The sequence below is a fragment of the Corylus avellana genome, chromosome 3 (assembly GCF_965113065.1).
Source record: "Corylus avellana chromosome 3, dhCorAvel1.hap1.2, whole genome shotgun sequence".
NCBI classification, from domain to species: domain Eukaryota; kingdom Viridiplantae; phylum Streptophyta; class Magnoliopsida; order Fagales; family Betulaceae; genus Corylus; species Corylus avellana.
Window position 1 is genome coordinate 19,039,971 of NC_142492.1, and position 8,025 is coordinate 19,047,995.

At 34.5% G+C, this 8,025-nt stretch overlaps 1 long non-coding RNA gene across 1 annotated transcript; it reads right to left on the reverse strand.

Annotated features, from left to right (window-relative positions):
* Positions 1-1,174: 1,174 nt before the first annotated feature.
* LOC148586883 (uncharacterized) lies at positions 1,175-2,860 on the reverse strand. The gene is made up of 3 exons (XR_015911807.1): positions 2,710-2,860; positions 1,701-1,729; positions 1,175-1,189 (listed from the first exon to the last, which is right to left on the reverse strand). It is a non-coding gene; the product is annotated as an uncharacterized LOC148586883 (long non-coding RNA).
* Between the last annotated feature and the right edge of the window lie 5,165 nt (positions 2,861-8,025).

Consider the following 8,025-nt stretch of genomic DNA (forward strand, 5'->3'; position numbering starts at 1 on the left):
ATGGCCACCTCTCTTTTCTTCCAAGGAAAAATGTTCACAAGTTAGAACATCTCTTAAAACTTGAAGAAAATAAATATAATGACAAGACATCATGAAATTGCAATAAAAGTTCAAGGGTTACCTTGAAGATGGCAAATTTCTCCCTCAACGCCTCCTTTTTACTCTCTAGAATTCTCCTCTCACTTTAGGGTTAGGGTTTCTAGTGTCAAGGGTGGTTGAGGGGTGAGATGGGGGTATTTTTAGGGGTAAAGGGCGTGTCTCATGCTGTACAGGTAGATAATGGGTTAAAAATGCTTTTCAGACTATGATTGAACGTTTGGTACTATGGTTGAATGTTCGGTGTACTATTACATAGCTGTTTTCAGGTTGCAGGTGGAACGTTTGGTCAATACCCAGTGGATCAAGTTTTGGTCAACGAACGTTTGGTGTGGTCCCCCCCCCCCAAAACGTTCGCACTAAAGACAGGGGCGACCGTTTGGTGGTCCCCCACTGAACGTTCGGCCAAAAAGTTAGATTAGGGTATTTAGGGCTAATTTTAAGTGAATGCTTGTTTTCAGGCTAAGGCATACCCTAGGGGGGTTAAAAATAACTTCCTAGGCTTAAGCAGAAATTGGTAATTATTGGGATCGTTTACTCTTGGAAAGTCGAGGCATCACACGTCTCCCTAACCTCTAGATGCGGTATGGTTCGTCTTCCATAGGTATGAACTATCAAATCTCTTAATTAGTTACACATAATCAAGGGATAAGGATAACTCATTGTCGGTTAGTGTAACACCCCGATATTTGAACTAGCAAATATCGAAGTCGTGACGCTGCAACTTTAGAAAATACAATCTTACGCGGAGTATGTATATTTTTTTCTTTTTCTATGACCTAGGAATAACTTACACAACACAGTTGAGCTGACTGAAATACCTCGAGGTGATATATTATTAAATAAAATAGAAGCATGGTTTTCATTACAACATATGTACACACTAGGTGTACCAAATATATGCCACAGACGGCACCTAAATTAACAGAGTAATATCTATTAAGTTTACACACATCACCATACATAATAAAAGCGATTAACATAAATGAGACTTGCTCCATAGAGTAAGCATAAATCCTGCAGCAGATGGTCTATCAACCATCAAAACCAGTAAAAGGACCATCGTCCTCACTTTCGATCCCTGCATCAAGATCTATGTAAAGATGAGGTTATCATATTTACATAGGCAAACAAGTGAGTAATCTATTTTCCTAGATATAAAGACTAAAAAGACTAGTTTGAACAAATAAGATTAAAGACTAAAATATATAATAATGAATGAGTTGTGAATGCAGCGTAATGACAGATTAGTTTGTGTTTTATGATAATCTTTCTTCAGACCTCTTCTCATGAGCTCTCAGCCCGCTTACGTCCATTATGTCCCTCACACTTTAGAAGTTTACCTGTTTAGTGCTGGCAACTACACCGTCCCAGCTTAGTTATATATTAGGCCTGTTAGACGGTTATATACCCCCATCCACTGAGATACTGACAGTTCCTCGCGGCAATCCACCCAGCTTGTTCTTAAGGTGGCTATCTTATCAGCCCATTTTATTAGACACATTATGCAGCAGTTGTATTGCAAAATTATATCAATAAGACAAAATAAGAATTCCTATAACAATAAAACAAAGCTAGTACTCAGTAAGTATATCCATACTTACTCTCCTTAGTGTAGTATTCTGCTCCACTTCTGCATATAATACATACATACAAACAATACTTAGTTCATTCTCCAATAATATCATTGTTTAAAGACCCTCATCTTTTTATATTTATTTATTATCCGTCACTTCATCTTTACTTACTCATTTTATTATATTAATCTAAGATAGTTACTTATAACTAGCTTTATGCCTGAATTCATTTTTGGTGACGAGGCTAATGGCCAGTATCACTAAATACAAACAAGTATTATAAATAACATATATAAAACATGACTCATATTTTGGAGATAAGACCAATGGTCCGTACCTACCAAAGTATGAATCAAAATTTAAATGACAATAAAAGAAATGACTGAATGTAAATACTGAATTCATATTCTGGGGATGACCGCCAAAAATATGAATTAAAATTTAAATGACATAAAAGAAATAACTGAATGTAAATAATGCATATTTCGGGGATGAGATCAAATGGTCCTTACCGCCAGAAATATGAACAGAAATTTAAATGACATAAAAGAAATAACTGAATGTAAATAATGCATATTTCGGGGATGAGATCAAATGGTCCTTACCGCCAGAAATATGAACAGAAATTTAAATGACATAAAAGAAATAACTGAATGTAAATAATGCATATTTTGAGGATGAGATCAAATGGTCCTTACCACCAGAAATATGAACAGAAATTTAAATGACATAAAATAAATAACTGAATGTAAATAATGCATATTTCGGGGATGAGATCAAATGGTCTTTACCGCCAGAAATATGAACAGAAATTTAAATAACATAAAAGAAATAACTGAATGTAAATACTGTAAAGTAAATAATATATAGATAATATTATAAGTCCTTAATTGATTTTGTCCACTAACTCTTTATTATTAATTCACTTGTATCCATTACTTTATTTTACATTATACGCTTATTGGGTCTTTAAACAATTAAATGAGGACAAGTAATAAAAGCAATAAATCATGATATTTATACAAGAAACACTTACCCAAAAATCCTTAGAAGTAAAACTCCACCAAATCTTCTCTAGGTAGCTAGTTTAGAAAAACACTTGAACACTACAAGAAAGATCTAGGCTATATGGTATTTGACTAGAACTAAGAAGTAAAATGAAAGGAGGAGCAAACAATTTTACTTGTTCTAAGATTGTAAAAATTTAAGTGAAAGTGAATTTAGCTAAGGCTCTATTTATAAGAGAATGAATGGTTAGGATTTATTTTTACACATTTGATCTAAGGGTTGAGATGTATTTAACCAAAAGAATGAACCTAGTCCATATTTCATGCTCTATACTAATTAGAATTTTCGTCCAAAATGAGGGCAGTGTATTCCGATCCATTTTTCAATGTCCAAACCTACTCCGATTGACATGAAATTTTGAGAGTAGATAGAGGACTTCGAGACAAACATTTTATATTTTTGGTTCGACTTCATCCGAGTTCGTTTGAGTCTATTTTTGGCCTATACAAAGTTTCCAATTCAACTTAGGCTTTAACTATTTGCATTACCACGTGGCCACTTGCCTTATTAAATCATTATAATGATGATATTTACTATAATCATCATTACTAGAAGACTTTAAGCTTTCAACAAAGGTGGCTAGCCTTGGTATCTTTCTTTAACAGTTTTAATCTCATTTAGACAGTATGAAAATTAAGACACTGCTTTTTAGGCTAAAAAACTGAAAAGCTTCAAATTAATTTATGATTTCGCTAAACACCAATCTAAATAATTTATTCACTAGATTGGGTTTGATTATGCCCATAAACATATTAGTGAAGCTAAATTTTTAGAATTGAAGTAATATACATAAGAGGTCAAAAATCAATGTAATATACCTTTAACACTAAATAGTTATTTAATATCATTAATCCACATATCATTGTTCTAATTTATCGATTATATTTTTAATCGATTTAATATTATTTAAATAAGAGTTTTAAAATCTAGGTCGTTACAGTTAGTACGAATCGTCTACCTAAATTACACTAAACTAGGGTGTAGAACGATTCGTCTTTCGTAGGCATGGCCTATCAAACCCTCTTGATCATGTGTCAATTGAAACTGTTGTATAACAATCATTCATATAATCACAGAAAATACGAAGGATTGAGTTCAATCAAGATAAAATGCTTTTTAAGACGAGAGAATAATTTCATAATGATTGAATATAAACTTTAAAAGCAATTCTCTAAGTTATACAACCATTATGCATATAGAATAATCCTAAATTAAGATACAATCAAACTATTGTTACTTGGAAAAGGCAACATCAACACCATATTACGGAATTCGTTTCTCATGGTGGTGCTAGGATGGCCTTCTGCCATATTCATCTTCTCTTCAACTCTTCAAGCCTCCAAGAAGATTTTTATCTGAATTATCTCTCTAAAACTAAGCACCCCTCTCTTGAGAAGTTTATGACATATTTATAGCGTTTAAAATAAACCCTAGGAGCCCTTGGAGTCTCAGAAACAATGGATTTCCGTCCCCTAGTCGAATTAGGAGACCTTGCTTATTTCCATATCAATTATACGTTTCTGTCTAGCAAGTCAGTGAGAGTGCGCTCGAGCTCACTTTTGGTGCGCTCGAGCTCACTTCTTTAGCATCTTAAAAAGTCATGTTTTAAGCCCAAAATCAGTGGAATTTTCTTGCATCTTCATATAAAACTTGAAAACACTAAAAAAACACAAAATGAAAGAGATAACAACGCTAGGAATTAATATGTGCAAGTTAAAGGGCTTGAATGTGCAACATTCGGCACTCATCACACCCCTAAACTTACATATTGCTAGTCCCTTAGCAATACAAATCAGGAAATAAAATGAAGAACAGAAAAATAAATAAATAAAATAAAATAAAATAAATACACCAATTCTTTCATGGGATGCACGATTGCATTTAGCGTATGTAACAAGCCTTTTAAACTACTAGGCATCCCTAGAGGATGAGTGAAGTCTTGTGAGGGTTTAACATGAATGATACCGACAAATAATGTCAACATTATGTTATTCAAAATAATGAAGCATCAAAAAAATAATGGTTTTCATTCATTGGCAAGCTTAAAAAGATAAACTCCATCTTCAAAATTCTAAAAAATTCAAAATCAAGTCAACAAATGGCGGTTGGAGATACCACAAGTTCTAATTGGTGTAAAGTGAACTAACACATAGTCATGAGGCTTCAAAATAATTTCAACATAAATGATTCAGCATCTCATAATTCGTTGGACTCCTCATCGGATGAAACAACCAAGGCATAAATTTTCTCTTCTTTTTATGCAAGCTATGCAAGGCTTAATTGACCTATGTATTGACTATTAAATCAATGACTCCCAAACCAAATGGTTTTAGGGCAGTAGATGTAAAGACTCCCCTAAGGACTTACTAACTCGAGTCAAAAAGGCTATGAAACTAAATTGGCCATGTGATCAACCAAACCAAACTTCTCAACTTTTGACGCGAGCACTCACTGCTTAATGAGACAAGAGGTCCAGTTAATTAGTTAGGAACTAAGCTTGATCAACTCTTTATTTATTTATTTATTTTTTTTTATAATTATGCCAAGGTTATTCATCCAATTAGTCACCCGATTGCATTCAAGACAATAAAAACAAACATAATTGGTTTAAGATTTCATACCTCACAAACATATGCTAGTGTGCTCATGGTAAATTCAAATTGAAACAAGAAGCATCTCATTTTTCCAAAAATAAGTAATAGGACTCAAATTTCATAGTCAAATGATCATGTGTTCATAACTTTAAGCTCACCAATGAAATTCAAATCAAAATTAAAGCTCAACCACATGCTTAAGAATAAGAAGTTGAAGCATGCCATAAGAAATTGGGGTTGTTTCTCCATCTCGGGTTGTAAGAATTGGAATACAGATCATTACCCGGTCTAGAGAAGGTGGCATTCACTTGCCCATGAGATATGTCAGCACATTGTCCAACTGTAGGACAATTTCTCGCATGGTGCGAGGGGCTAGAGCAAAGTGAACATGACTCATGTGGTATGGATGTGTGAGGGGTATGGACAAAACTAGGTGCCATAAGTTGGTCTAACTTCTAAGATAATGCACAGTAGACGAATTACCTAGTACAAAAAGACTTTCCGCTTTAGGAGCTCTAGGGGCAGATGTCATATGTCTAGTTAAAGCATGCTATATAGAATTATTACTCAGATTGTCAAACAAAGTCCATTCTTCAGTCTGATTTTTCATCATAAAAGCTCCCCCACACTAGGCATCAACCATTTGTCTATGAGGCTCGGTCAAGCCATCATAGAAGCATTGCAGCAACTGCCATTTCAAAATAGTGTGGTGCAAACAAGACCTAAGAAGGTCTTTAAGTCTCTCCCAAGTCTTATAAAATTGTTCGCCCTCATATTGGGAGAAATTAATGATAGCTCTCCGAATGTCATTGACTATGGGGAAGTATTTCTTTAGGAACTCTTGTTGCATATGAGCCCAAGAAGTGATGGAGTTGGGTTCTAGGGGATTAAACCAATGCTTTGCTCTATCTTTGAGAGCAAAGGGAAAGTGACGCATTCTTAGAGCGTCCTCGGTGAACCATGCAACTTAATGGTAAAGCATTTTTTGAGGAATTCATTGAGGAGCTCGTAAGGATTTTCATTACTAAGCCCAAGAAAAGATGGTACACCTTGAATAGTGCTGGCCTTAATTTCATAGTGAGCTGCCATAATGTCTGGCAGCTGAAGACATGAGGGAAAAGTGTAAGTTGTAGGGAGATAGTGATCTCTCAGAGCAACGAGTTGTTCTCCCTAAACCATGGTCTCAGTGTTAAGCTCTCTTAGCAAATTAGAGTTCCTTTCGGTTCTAAGTTGTCTAAGAGTGTGTTGAATGTTAGGGTCGAAAGAAATTAATGGCAATGATAAAGAATGGCGACCTAACTTACACTAAGCTAAAAGAAACTAGAAAATAAATAAACAAAATAAAAACTCACAAACGGCCTAGAGATGTGTCTTTGGAGACAAACTGGAGTTGCTATACTGTCCTTGCAGGTGCGCTCGAGCTTAGGGAAGCGCGCTCGAGCGTATTGATGCAGGCGGGTGTGCTCAAGCTCAGGAAAGGTGTGCTCAAGCATATTGCACAGAGTTTCCTTGATAATCCCGGACCTGTAACAGAAAAATAAGAAAAAAACAAAGAAAGCAAAACAAAGAACATGATTAGAATAATAAAGAGAATAAAAATAAAATAAAGAAAAAAAATTAAGTCAAATTCAACCCTTAAAACTTAACAACGCAACCGTTTAGTAGTCCTTGACAACGACACAAAAAATTTATGTGGTCTTTTGTGTGAAAAAATATCAATAATAAAATTACTACTCACAATTGAACAAATCCTTGTAGGATATGGCTGAGGGTGTCGAATTTCAACGACTGTGCTGGTGTTGTTATCAAGTTTACCAAGATTAAATCTAACTTAATTTAAAGAAGTTTGATTTGGTTTTTTGTTTTGAAAAGTAAATGCATAAAAGTAAAGGCAAAAGTAGATTATGATGAGTGAAAGAATAGGGGGTTGATTTCACCACTAACCGCATACAAATGGTCAATAATAAGATAATAATGGAAATTCCTTCTATACATGATAAGACTCGTGTCACTCGAGTAGTCAAGAAAATACCATTATTAAGAAATAAGTATAATTCATCTTCGGTTGGCACGGACCGTCTGCCTAACCTCTTGATTAGTAACACATAATCAAGGGATAAGCATAACTCATCTTCGATTAGTACGAATCGTCTACCTAAATTACATTAAAGTAGAGTGTAGAATGATTCGTCTTTCATTGTCATGGCCTATCAAACCCTCTTGATCATGTGTCAATTGAAACTGTTGTATAACAATCATTCATATAATCACAGAAAATACGAAGGATTGAGTTCAATCAAGATAAAAAGCTTTTTAAAACGAGAGAATAATTTCATAATGATTGAGAATAAACTTTAAAACCAATTCTCTAAGTTATACAACTATCATGCATATAGAATAATCCTAAATTAAGATACAATTAAACTATTGTTACTTAGAAAGGGTTACATCAACAGCATATTACGGAATTAGTTGCTCATGAACGTGCTAGGATGGCCTTCTGCCATGTTCATCTTCTATTCAACTCTTCAAGCCTCCAAAAAGTTCTTTATTTGAATTATCTCTCTAAAACTAAGCATCCCTCTCTCGAGAAGTTTATGACATATTTATAGGGTTGAAAACAAACCCTTGGATCCCTTGGAGTCCCAGAAATGCTGGATTTCTGTCCTCTAGTCGAATTAGGAGACCTA